Here is an 11,540-nt window from a genome sequence, read left to right on the forward strand (position 1 = left end):
TTCTGGCCCTTGTCACTGGACTAGTAGGCTTTGATTTTGTTGGAGGAAAACTGCTTCTCAGAATTAATAATGTGAATCCTCTCATTTCATGAAGCAGGAGCATCTGTGGGAGTAGGGCCGGAGGAGAGTGAGAAACCCGGTTTCGGTGTGTGGTTTTAGGCCTCTGTATTTCTAACCCAAGGTTTTGAAACGCATCATGATTCCTGTCTGTTAGACTGTAAGATTTATATAAGTAATCTTGGAAACAATGCTATCAAGACTGAATTGGACAGGCTTTTGGCTATTATGGCCCACTCCGAAGTGTGTGTATTGTTGCTAGAAACCTTCCTGGCTTTGCTTTTGTTGAGTTTGAAGATCCTTGGGATGCAGCTGATGTTCGAGAGCTAGACGGAAGAACATTGTGTGGCTGCCATGTAAGAGTGAATCTGTCAGATGGTGAAAAAAGATGCCAGTCTCATGGTCCACCTCCCTCTTGGGGTCGTTGCCCTTGAGATGATTATCATAGAAGAAGTCCTCCACCTCTCCGCAGATCTCCAAGAAGTAGCAGCTTCTCTCACGGCTGGAGCAGGTGCCTTTCTAGAGACAGGAGAAGAGAGAGATCTCTGTCTCGGGAGAGAAATCACAAGCTGTCCTGATCCTCCTCTAGGTCTCGTAGCCCGATCTAGGTCAAATGAAATAGAAGACCAGTTTGCAAGAGGAGTAGTGGTGTACAGGAAATAACTTCGTTTGACAGGAATATGTATAGGAAATTCAAGTTTTGTTTGAGACTTTGTAGGTTTAGTGCATTTTTAAGATGTTTAGCTGTTCGAATTTGTTTATTGTCTCTTGTAATAGTGACACATATGAAGATGTAATTCTCTGTGGTTTGAAATGGATCATATGAGGCATGTGATACCAAGAATTTATTACTTTACAATGTCCCCTTAAGCAAAATTGAATTTGTTTTGAACTTTAGTTTTGCATAGACATAATAAAACTCTAAATCTTGCCCAGCTAAAATGTGATGTTTTAATATCATGGAAGCATAACTGACAAAATTTGAACTCAGACTTTTAGTTTTGTTCATAGCTGGGATACAGGATGCAGTTGTAGTTGAATAAGCCATCTTTAAAAGCTGCTAAGAATGTAAGCCAACATATAAAAGTAAAAGCTGCACCATTTAACTAGATTAGAGGTTTTTAAAAAGGTCCAGCTAAGTCTTCAACTGTGCAGAAGTTGCCCAGTTGGCATAGAATCTGATAGGTTTTGAAGAGTTAGTTTTTTACTTCAGCTTTAGGTCATGAATTCCTCATGTGATTGCTGTATACGAGTAGATAGCTATTTGTAATATCATTTGTTGGAAATTTGAGACCATTCAAGATACCAGTGTCCTGCCAGTTTAAGGGTACATCGTAGAGCTGAACTTTGAGTTACTGTGCAAGATTTTTTTCATGCTGTCATTTGTAATATGTTTTGTGAAAATCCTTGGTATTAAACTTTTGGTTATAAATTGTCGTTTAAAAAAATAATGTGAATCAGAATAATCTCACTTTGTATATAAGAAAGTAACTGGCAGAAAAACATATTTCATAAAATGTATTGTCTCTATATTATTCTTGGGTTTTTGTACTCAGTGACTTACACAAGCTACTCAGTGAAAATTTATTGTGTGAATGTTTATAAGACCATTTCACTTGTCATTCAAGCATATTGATTACTTACTATGTTTCAAATGTGGGATTAGATAATGAGAGGCAACAACACAAGAAATAGGAGATAGGGTTCTTAATCAGAAGACTACATGAGATGGCACATACGTAAGGCAGCAAAATATTCTAGCAAAGATTAATGGAATATAGAATGATTATGTCAGCTTTCAGACAGGGAAATAATGAAGGGGCTGGATTTTAAGAAAGTTGGTGGATGTGCATTGACTGACAAAGAGTATAAGAGAGAAAAAGTTTCTGTTCTAAAAAGAAGGAATGGTGTCTTCTAGGGTGACAGTTGAGAATGACAGAGTTTTTCTGTGGAAAACAAATTGGCTTGAGTGGAAGTTTGTGTTGAGGATTGTAAGAAGTTAGATTGTAGAGCTAACAGGAGTATGAGAAATGTGGACAATTTGAGGGTTTAGCATGAAAGGGAGGCATTTCTGATTGCCCAGTATGTTAAAAGGTAGTCAGAATTAAAGAATTTAGTGTTCATAAAGCAAGTTTTATAGGTGCTAACTTATTGTAAGATGAACTGTGAAGCAGATTAAAGCACTGAGTGGTACTGAGTTTGTGCGTAAGTGCTGCTTGCAGAGTGAGTGGATGTACAAAAGTTTTACATGTTATGATTGACTACGTAAGGGAATATAAAAGAGTTTTTAAAAGTATAATAATGTTAACTGAAATTTGAGTAGGGCTGAATTACATAACATTTTTCTTTTGTTTCAGGTTGCTGCTTTTGATAAGAGGGCACCCACGACCCTGATGTGTTCTCTTTCAAGATAAATTGCTCTATTGACTTTGTTGATTAACTAAACAAATTCAGGTTAGTACATTTTTGTGGACATCACTTCCTTGTTCATATTTGAGAAGTAGATAATTTTGTGGTTAAAGCTACGTGGATATATACCAGTGAAGTAGCCAAGTCAGCCTAAATTCTACTGAATTGTGTACTAGTTAACAAACATTTTTTGACTACCTACTATGTACAATCTGCACTGCATAAAATGAAAAATATTTTACTTTTACTTCTTTTTAAATAGTTTGATACTTTAAGAGGCTGGATAAAATAAGTTGTGCTGTACATGGTACATGATACTTTTGATACTGTATATTTAAACCATATTTGGTATTGAAAATAAACAACACATCTTAAAAATTTTTAGCAACTGGCTTTTAAAGGTATCATTTTTGTCCAGATTTCAGTTATAGATTAACAAATTTGTCTATTTTTAGTGTTCAGTTCTGTGAGTTGTGATAAATTCATATCCATCACCGCAATCAAGATAGTTCTGTAGCCTCCCAAGTTCACTCATATTGCCCCTTTGTAGTCAACCCTTCCCTTCACTCCAACCTAACAACCTGATCTGTTTTCTGTCCCTATAATTTGCCTTTTCCCATATGTCATTTAAATGAAATCATCTAGTATGTAGTCTTTTAAGTCTGACTTCTTTCGCTTAGCATAATGCATTTGAGATTCATCCATGTTGTTGTGTATATCTGTAGTTTGTTCTTTTTTATTGCTGAGCAGTGTTCCAATGTGTGTGTGTGCATATATATTCACACACCACAGTTAGTTTATTCATTTACCAGCTGATGGACATTTGGGTTGTTTTCTAGTTTTTGATGATTATAAATAAAGCTGCTGAAGTCATACACTTTAAAAATAAAAAACATGATTCTATATTCTTTATTAGGAGAAGGTTACTTTTTGTTGTTGTTAAAGTGACCAGAATGATTTAACTGTTGACGTTTTGGGCTAGGGTTATGTTTCGTTTAAAAAATGTCATTAAAAAGTATCCAGAAAAAAATTTAATAGCTCTTGTAGGTAGGGAAAAAGACATTCAATTTATGGTCTTTTTGAATATAAGAAGGGAGTTGATGTAAAATTATTAGAAACAGGATATATTGGAACCTGTGCTGTTTCCTAGTTATGGAAAAATCACATAGCTCTTTCGAGTATAGTGGTAGATAGAAATGTACGGGTAGATTTACACAGCTTACCGTCATACAAGTAGCTCCAAAAGTCATCTGTTTAGAAAAGTCAAGTAAATTGTAAGAAGTTTCCTATCTTAAAAATTTACTTAAACTTTGAAGAGGGCAGAAATAGGGAATGAAAATGTCAATTTAAACTTTCTTGAATGATTATTTGGGATGAAAATGATGGAAACTGCCCTGCTTTGAGGAGTAGCTTGAAAAACTTTGAATATTTACAAGAGAAGTCTGATTCATTATTTGCTACAGAAATAAAAAGTTTTGAGTAACATAGACTCTGACTCAGTGTTGGCTTAAATGTCAACTCCTAAGCCTGGGCACTAAAAGAGGCACTGCAACTTTGAACTGTTCACTTGTTTACAAACATTTTTTGATAAACTATATGACTTTCATAGAACATTTCTGAAACAGACAAACATTTTAGGCAGAATCAGAGCATTTTAGAGATGTTTCTGAGAGAGAATAATTATTTGTTCCATAGGCAAATGCAAACACAGTGTCAAAAACAATGCTGTGCTTAGAAGTCATAAATTCTTCATAATTTGAGCTGTTTATCTCATGAATGTCATTTTACACTTAAATTATCTGGCATAACTTTTTAATACAGCATCAAAGACATCACAACTGAAAACCAAATACTAGGAAATCGATGAACAGTTGACATGTGGGAATATAGATTTCATTTGCCAGAGGGAATGGTATAAGTTTTTAGGGCAAGTGCCATATACTTCATAAAATTCATTATAGAGTTTCATGTGCATACATGTTTTTGAGTTCTCAAATAGATGATTGAGCTTCATGATGGCAGTGACCATTTTAGATTTTGCAGTTTTCTAAAGGAAGTATTCCTACAGCTGAATGATACTTGGTCCTGCATCTCTAGGCTACTTGGAGTTGATTAGAGCATCTTGTATCTGTATTCTCCAAGATTAACAGAGCATGAAGCTGGAATTGAGTTTTCTGAAAACATGAAAATGGAATCTCTCAGAAATGTAAAAGCTGGTACTAGAATTTTTTACATGAAGTGGATCTTGAGGAATATTTAGTTCAGTGTCTTTAGTTTTTTTGTAAATAGGCATATGGAGACCCAGAGAGGTGAGGTGATACACTTTTAGTCACACAGCTATGGAGACAATTATAGTGCATTGCTCTTTTTGTTCATCACCCTGTCTGCCTTCATCCTTGCTTGTTTCCTTTTAGGATTTAGAGCTTGGGGAACAAGTGCAAATGATTATACTCTGGCTACTGCTGTTGTTGTGAGTTTGGCGGATGTGGCCAGGAGTCTTATTATCTTCTGCCAAGATTATCTGACTCTAAATATCCTTAACACAACCTATTGATAAGACAAAGCTGAGTTTATTGTTTTTGCAGCAAGGGAGAACACTACCTTGACAGCTTTGGTAGCGTTCTGCAGGGGCAAAGGCATCAAAATTTGAGAATTTAAAGTTTTGTTAAGGTGGGCCTTTCAGTGGTGGTGGTGGGGGCTTGGTTAGGGTTGGATAACTATCATGATGTAACAGTTTAGGATTGGTGGAAACAGCAAGGCCCACCACAACTGTTGATGCTTCATATTGAAGAACAATCAAGTTATTTCTTTGGTCTGGAGTCTTCCTGGAATAGTTAAGTTACGCAAATGAAAACAACGACATAGTAAAGTCATGTTACTATATACAGAAAGCTGTCGGGGGACGTTTTGGTCCTCAGTGTCCAAGCTGTGTGTGGGTAGATATTTTGGTTCTCAGTCAGTATCTATGAAACTGTAGCAGACAGATTTGTTCACTTTTCATGCACAGTAAAATCTCAGGCTGTTCAGAGTTCTTGACAACAGCATGGTGTAGTGGAAAGAATACTAGTTTGGAAGTCAAAGTGCCTTGGTTCTAGTTTCTGCTCTGTTATTAACTGGCTTAAGAAAGGTACTTCTCCAGCTATTAGTTTTCCTCTCGGATAAAATGGGAGGCTTCAAAGAAAAGAAGAGGAATGGACCAAGTGATCTCTAAGTTCCTTTTTAGCTTGCATATTCTACAGTTCTGTATTGTTGAGTACCTACTATATACCATGTTGATAGTTTTGTTGGAGTGGCAAGGTAAAAAGGAAATAGAATGCTTTAAGTGCTGACCTGATAGGTTCCGATTTTGAAGGTAGCGTTTGTAGATTAATTTATATTTTGTTTACTTGGGTGAAGATCATTAATGAAATAATGAAGTAAAAACGGAATTAGCCCTGATCTAAGTGACTTACCATATTTCATTTTTTCAATGTGAATAGAGTGTTTGGAAGAGAAGCATTCTTTACTTCAGTTAATTCACTTAATGTTTGACATGTTTTGTTGCTGCAGTCTGTCGTGCTCACTTCAAAAAATACAATAGCCTTTTTAGAAGTGAGCCTGAGAGTGTAGCTCCTTGTTATAGATTGAACTGTGTCCCCCAAAACTATGTGTTGTAAATCCTGACCTCTATGTTTGATTGGAGCCCTGGTGGCGCAGTAGTTAAGAGCTGGGCTGCTAACCAAAAGGTCTCCAGTTTGAATCCACCAGCTGCTCCTTGGAAACCCTATGGGGCAGTTCGACTCTGTCCTGTAGGGTCACTAAGAGTCAGAATCTACTCCACAGCAGAGGGTTTGGTTTTGGTTTTATGCCTGTGATTATAATCCCATTTGGGAATGGGTTATCTTTGTTATGTTAATGAGGCAGGATTAGTGTAGGGTGTGTTTTGAGTCAGTCTCTTACAGGATATAAAAGGAGCAGATTAAACAAGCAGAGATGGGAGAAGATAGATGCCAAGCTACATGAAGATTGCCCAGGAGCAGAAGCTCAGAAGAGACAAGGACCTTCCCCTAGAGCCAGCACCCTGAGTTCGGATTTCTGGTGGCACAGTGGTTAAGAGCTTGGCTGCTAACTAAAAGGTCGACAGTTTGAATCCACCAGCTGTTCCTTGGAAACCCTATGGGACAGTTCTGCTCTGTCCTGTTGTGTCACTATGAGTCAGAATTGACTCAACGGCGATGAATTTGGTTTTTTTTTTTTGGAACTGTGAGAAATAAATTTCTGTTTGTTAAAGCCACCCACTTATGATGTTTCTGGTATTGTAGCACTAGATAACTAAGACACTCCCCCTTCATCGCCTACATTTCCCTATCATATCATCCTATAGTAAAGGAATATGAGAAAATTCTCAGAGAATGGTAATAATCCTGTGAGGTAGAGCATGATGCTAGAGTTCTAGGCTTACATGATTCTATCGAATTTTCTCATGTTTTGAATAGGTCACTGCAGCATTGTTTCAAGTCTTTCTTTGAATCATGTTGAAAATACATGATGATTATTTCATAGAGATATTGTAGCCACTCAAAAGGAAATTTTTCACTAATACTAAGACCATTTGTGGCTGTGTATGTGCTTGTTCTTTACAAGGTAAAATAAAAAATGTTTATATATGGGTGATACATATAAATACAGGTTGAACCAAAGTTTTTGGATCTAGATAAAAGTGACTGAAGTTAGGGGAGGACAGGGATTTTTGCTTCACTTCATACAGTAGAAATTCAAAAACATTTTTCATGGGGTGCTGGAAATCTCTCACCACTTGAATTTAAGGATCGTCTGGCATGGAGCCCTGGTGGCGCAGTGATTAAGAGTTTGGCTGCTCACCAGAAGGTCAGCAGTTTGAATCCACCAGCCAGTCCTTGGAAACCCCATTGGGCAGTTCTACTCTGTCCTATAGGGTCACTATGAGTTGGAATCAACTACAGCAATGGGTTTGGTTTTTTTTCCCTGCTTGTAGCCCTTCAATTACAGACAAATTCTACCAGACCTCAATTTTTATAGTGAGTATTTGGGCAGTTCAGAGATTATCGTCAGATGTTGTAACACTGGTGATTTTTGTTTTTAAACCTTAGAAGGCATTTTAGAATATAAAATTGGCAGTAATACTGTAGCAACAGTTGAAGCAAGATATATTAAAATGGAAAGAGTGTAGAAACTAAATGGACACTGTAATTTCAGTAGTCAAAAGCATACCTTTTGGATCATACTTTCCATTTCCATTTTTCAATGAAAAGAGTAAGTGAATGTAGTCAAGTTAGCTATCGACATCAGGAAGAGTAACTTGACCTTTAAAAGTAAAATTTTTTTTTGGTGTGGGCCATTTTGCCATGCTGGCTGATCATCCAGACTTGGATTAAACTCTGCCCTCTTGGAATTTTCTCTCTTCATTTTAGCCTTTGGAGTTGGTCTTCTGATACTCTAACTTGTAAGAAATATTTTCCAGTTTCAGAGAATTATGAATTTGGCAAAGATTAAAAAGTAGAGTATGAATGTGTGTGTGTTTTTTTCTTTACCTTCATGACAGGAGTCTTTATTTCCTCTGTTGTGTTTGTTTTTTGTTGGTCTCATAGATATTTTAGAAATTAGACGGGATTCCTCCTGCCTTCCTGCAGTGTACCCCCACAGCCCCATAGGGAAAAAAGGGGAGAAAAAAGAAAAAAACCTAGTTGAACATGCTTTTTTTTCTTTCTTGAGCATGTATACTACATTGATATATTACTGTGAAAGTTGTTTGGTTGAAGATTATTTTTAACAACGATTTTATAACAGTAAAGAGTTAGTACAATACCTTTGTCTGACTTGCCACTATTACCTGCTTAAAATTTGATTTTCCTCTGGTATCAAGTCTGCACATTTTGAGTAGTTTTGTTCTAATTTCCAAGAAAGATTAAAAGACTTTTCCAGATAATATAGTTTCTAAAGGAGAAAGTTGATCATGCAAAGGCCTGCTTCTTAGCATTGGTGAGGTAACTTATACTCAGCCACATTTACTGTTCTCCTGTTTGCAGATGCTGTTTTGGGTTAACAACAACCTTGGCTTTACTTCTTATGTTGATAGCCAAAGGTTCATTTTTATTCTATTATACCACACAAAAAATACTTTTTTATAAGGTCTTGTCTAGTTTCACTAATTGCACTTCAGATAACTATACTAATGATGCTGAGGATGTCTAATAAAGTCCTGTGCTGATACTTTGAATTTATCTAACTAATTAATTGGATGACTCATTCAGATTGGTTGTCTTAATTCAATTAGTAGATTGCCCACTAAGTATTTTTATGAGCAGAGAATTAGGGTAATGTGACTCCTTACATTTTCTGTGATGTGATGAAAAAATTAATTCACATCATGAATTTAGTGCTAAGAGTATCTTGATAGAAGTTGAAATTAAAAAAAAAAAAAAGAGAGAGAAATGGGTATAAAGTATAGCCCTGGTGGCACAATGGTTAAAGTGTTGAACTGTTAACCAAAGGGTCTAGTCTGTGGTTTGAACCTACCAGCTGCTCCGCGGGAGAAAGGCAGCAGTCTCCTTCCATAAAGATTTACAACCTTGGAAACCCTATGGGGCAGTTCTACTCTGTCTGTAGGGTCGTTGAGTTGGAATTGACTTGATGACAGTGGGTTTGGATTTTTTTTTTTAAATATGTAAAATGAGATTTTTTTTTGAAAAACCTTTACATTCAAAAATTATGATTACATTATAGATAATTTAGACAACTTTTAGTCAAAATAAAAGAACCTTAATCCCATAAATTTAACCTGAGTATGGTTACCATGGAGCCCTGCTGCCACAGTGGTTAAGAGTTTGGCTGCTAACCAAAAGGTCAGCAGTTCGAAACCATCAGCCATTCTTTGGAAACCCTATGGTGCAGTTCTGCTCCGTCCTGTAGGGTCTCTATGAGTTGGAATCGACTTGACAGCAACAGTTTTTTTTTTTTTTTTAAGTAAAATAGAGAATAGAAAAAACAGAATCAATGATACCAAAAGTTGGGTTTTTTAAAATATTAATAAAACTGACAAACGTTTAGATAGACTGGCAATGAAAAAAGACATAACTAAAATCAGAAATGAATGTGGACACATTATTACTGATAATATATAGGAGCCCTGGTGGTGCAGTGCTTAAGAGCTATGGCTCTAATCAAAACGGTTGGAAGTTCATATCCTTGGAAACTCTATAGAGTAGTTCTACTCTGTCTTGTAGGGTCTCTATGAGTCAGAATTGACTCGATGGCAACGACTTTGCTTTTTGGTGTACAGAAATAAAAAGGATTATAAGAGAATACTATGAACAATTACACTCCAGTAAATTAGATAACCTAGGTGAAATGGACACATTTTTAGAAACACAGACTGCCTAAATTGACCCAAGAAGAGACAGAAAATCTCAACAGACCCCTAACAAGTGAAGAGATTGAATCAGTAATCACAAACCCCCAAAAAAGAAAAGTCTAAGACCAAATTACTTCACTGGTGAACTCTACCAAGTATTTAAAGAATTAACATCAGTACTTCTCATATTCTTCCAAAAAACAAAAGAGGAGGGAACACTTCCTGACTCATTCTGTGAGGCCAGCGTTATCCTGATACCAAAGTCAGATAAAGACACCACAAGAAAAGAAAGTTACCAATATCCCTTCTCAATAGTGATGCAAAAATCCTCAACAAAATACTAACAAACTGAATCCAACAACATATTAAAACGACTATACACCAGGATCAAGTGTGGTTTATCCCAGGTATGCTAGGAGTGGTTCAGTATAAGAACATCAAGAATGGGTGTTGTATTTTTTCAAATGCTTTTTCTGTGCCTGTTGAGATGACTCCATGCTTTTTCTTTTCGTTTCTTAACATGGTGGATCACATTGCTTGATATTCAAATGTTAAACCAACCCTACATTCCTAGAATAAACCCACATGGTTATAGTGTATATTTGGCTGCTTGATGTTGTACCACAGCTCACTGATGCTCTTTTCATTTTTTTAGATTATTTTTTCTCTCTGTATTTCATTTTTGGATAGTTTCCGTTGCTGTGTTTCTATGTTCACTAATCTTCTACAATGTCTAAACTGCCATTAATTCTATGCAGTGTATTTTGACTCTCAGACATTGTAGTTTTCATCTCTAGAAGTTCAGTTTAACTTTTTTTTGTATCTTCCATGTCTCTAATTCAACATTTTGAATATATAGAATACCATTAAAATAAGTTTTAATGCCCTTGCCTGCTAATTCTAACATTTGTGTCAGTTTTGGGTTGGCTTCAGTCAGTTATTTTCTTCATTATGGTTTATGTTTTTGTGCCTTTTTGCATGCTTGGTAATCTTTAATTGGATGGCAGACACTGAATTTTAACTTTTTGTGTACTGAATATTTTGCATTATTAGAAATATTCTTGAATTTTCTTCTGGGATGTAGTTAAGTTATTTGGAGACAATTTGATCCTTGAGGCACGCTTTTATGATTTATTAGGCAGTCTGAAGCAGTGCTCAATCTAGGGCTAATTATTCCCCACTACTAAGGTAAGACCTTCCTAAGTTCTCTATCCAATGCCCAGTGAATTATGAGCTTTTAAAGTCTGGCTGGTGGGAACAGGCACTATTTCTGACCCTGTGTGAATGTCACACACTGTTCTCTCTAATCCTTTCAGATGGTTCGTTCCCCAACCTGTGATAGTTGCCTCACATAATGAAGCTGTGTTGAGTTTTTTTTTTTCCTCCTCTTCCCAGTTATTTATTTATTTATTTTATTGTACTTCAGGTGAAGGCTTACAAAACAAATAGTTTCTCATGAAACAGAAGTACACATGTTGTTTTATGACGTTGGTTAACAACCCCACAGCCTATCAACCCTCTAAATTCTCAAAATTTTTTATTTTTATTGTACTTTAGGTGAAGGCTTACAGAACAAATAGTTTCTCATGAAACAGAAGTACACATGCTATTTTATGACATTGGTTAACAACCCCACAACATATCAACCCTCTAACTTCTCAACCTCTTCTTTTTTTTGGTGAAAATACACATAGCCAAAGATACA

General features: G+C 36.1%; 1 protein-coding gene and 1 pseudogene across 7 annotated transcripts in view; both read left to right on the top strand.

Moving 5' to 3' along the window:
* Positions 1-1,547, top strand: part of LOC105757032 (serine/arginine-rich splicing factor 3 pseudogene) — a 46,110-nt pseudogene extending 44,563 nt beyond the window's left edge.
* Positions 1-11,540, top strand: part of FUT8 (fucosyltransferase 8) — a 361,848-nt gene that overhangs the window by 57,521 nt on the left and 292,787 nt on the right. For all 7 annotated transcript variants that reach the window (XM_004370955.2, XM_023726291.1, XM_004370956.2 and 4 more), the window contains exon 2: positions 2,415-2,511. The gene's annotated coding sequence lies outside the window, so the exon portion shown is untranslated. The remainder of the gene's footprint in view (positions 1-2,414; positions 2,512-11,540) is intronic.

This window comes from Trichechus manatus, unplaced genomic scaffold (genome assembly GCF_000243295.1).
Source record: "Trichechus manatus latirostris isolate Lorelei unplaced genomic scaffold, TriManLat1.0 scaffold00010, whole genome shotgun sequence".
Taxonomy (NCBI): Eukaryota; Metazoa; Chordata; class Mammalia; order Sirenia; family Trichechidae; genus Trichechus; species Trichechus manatus.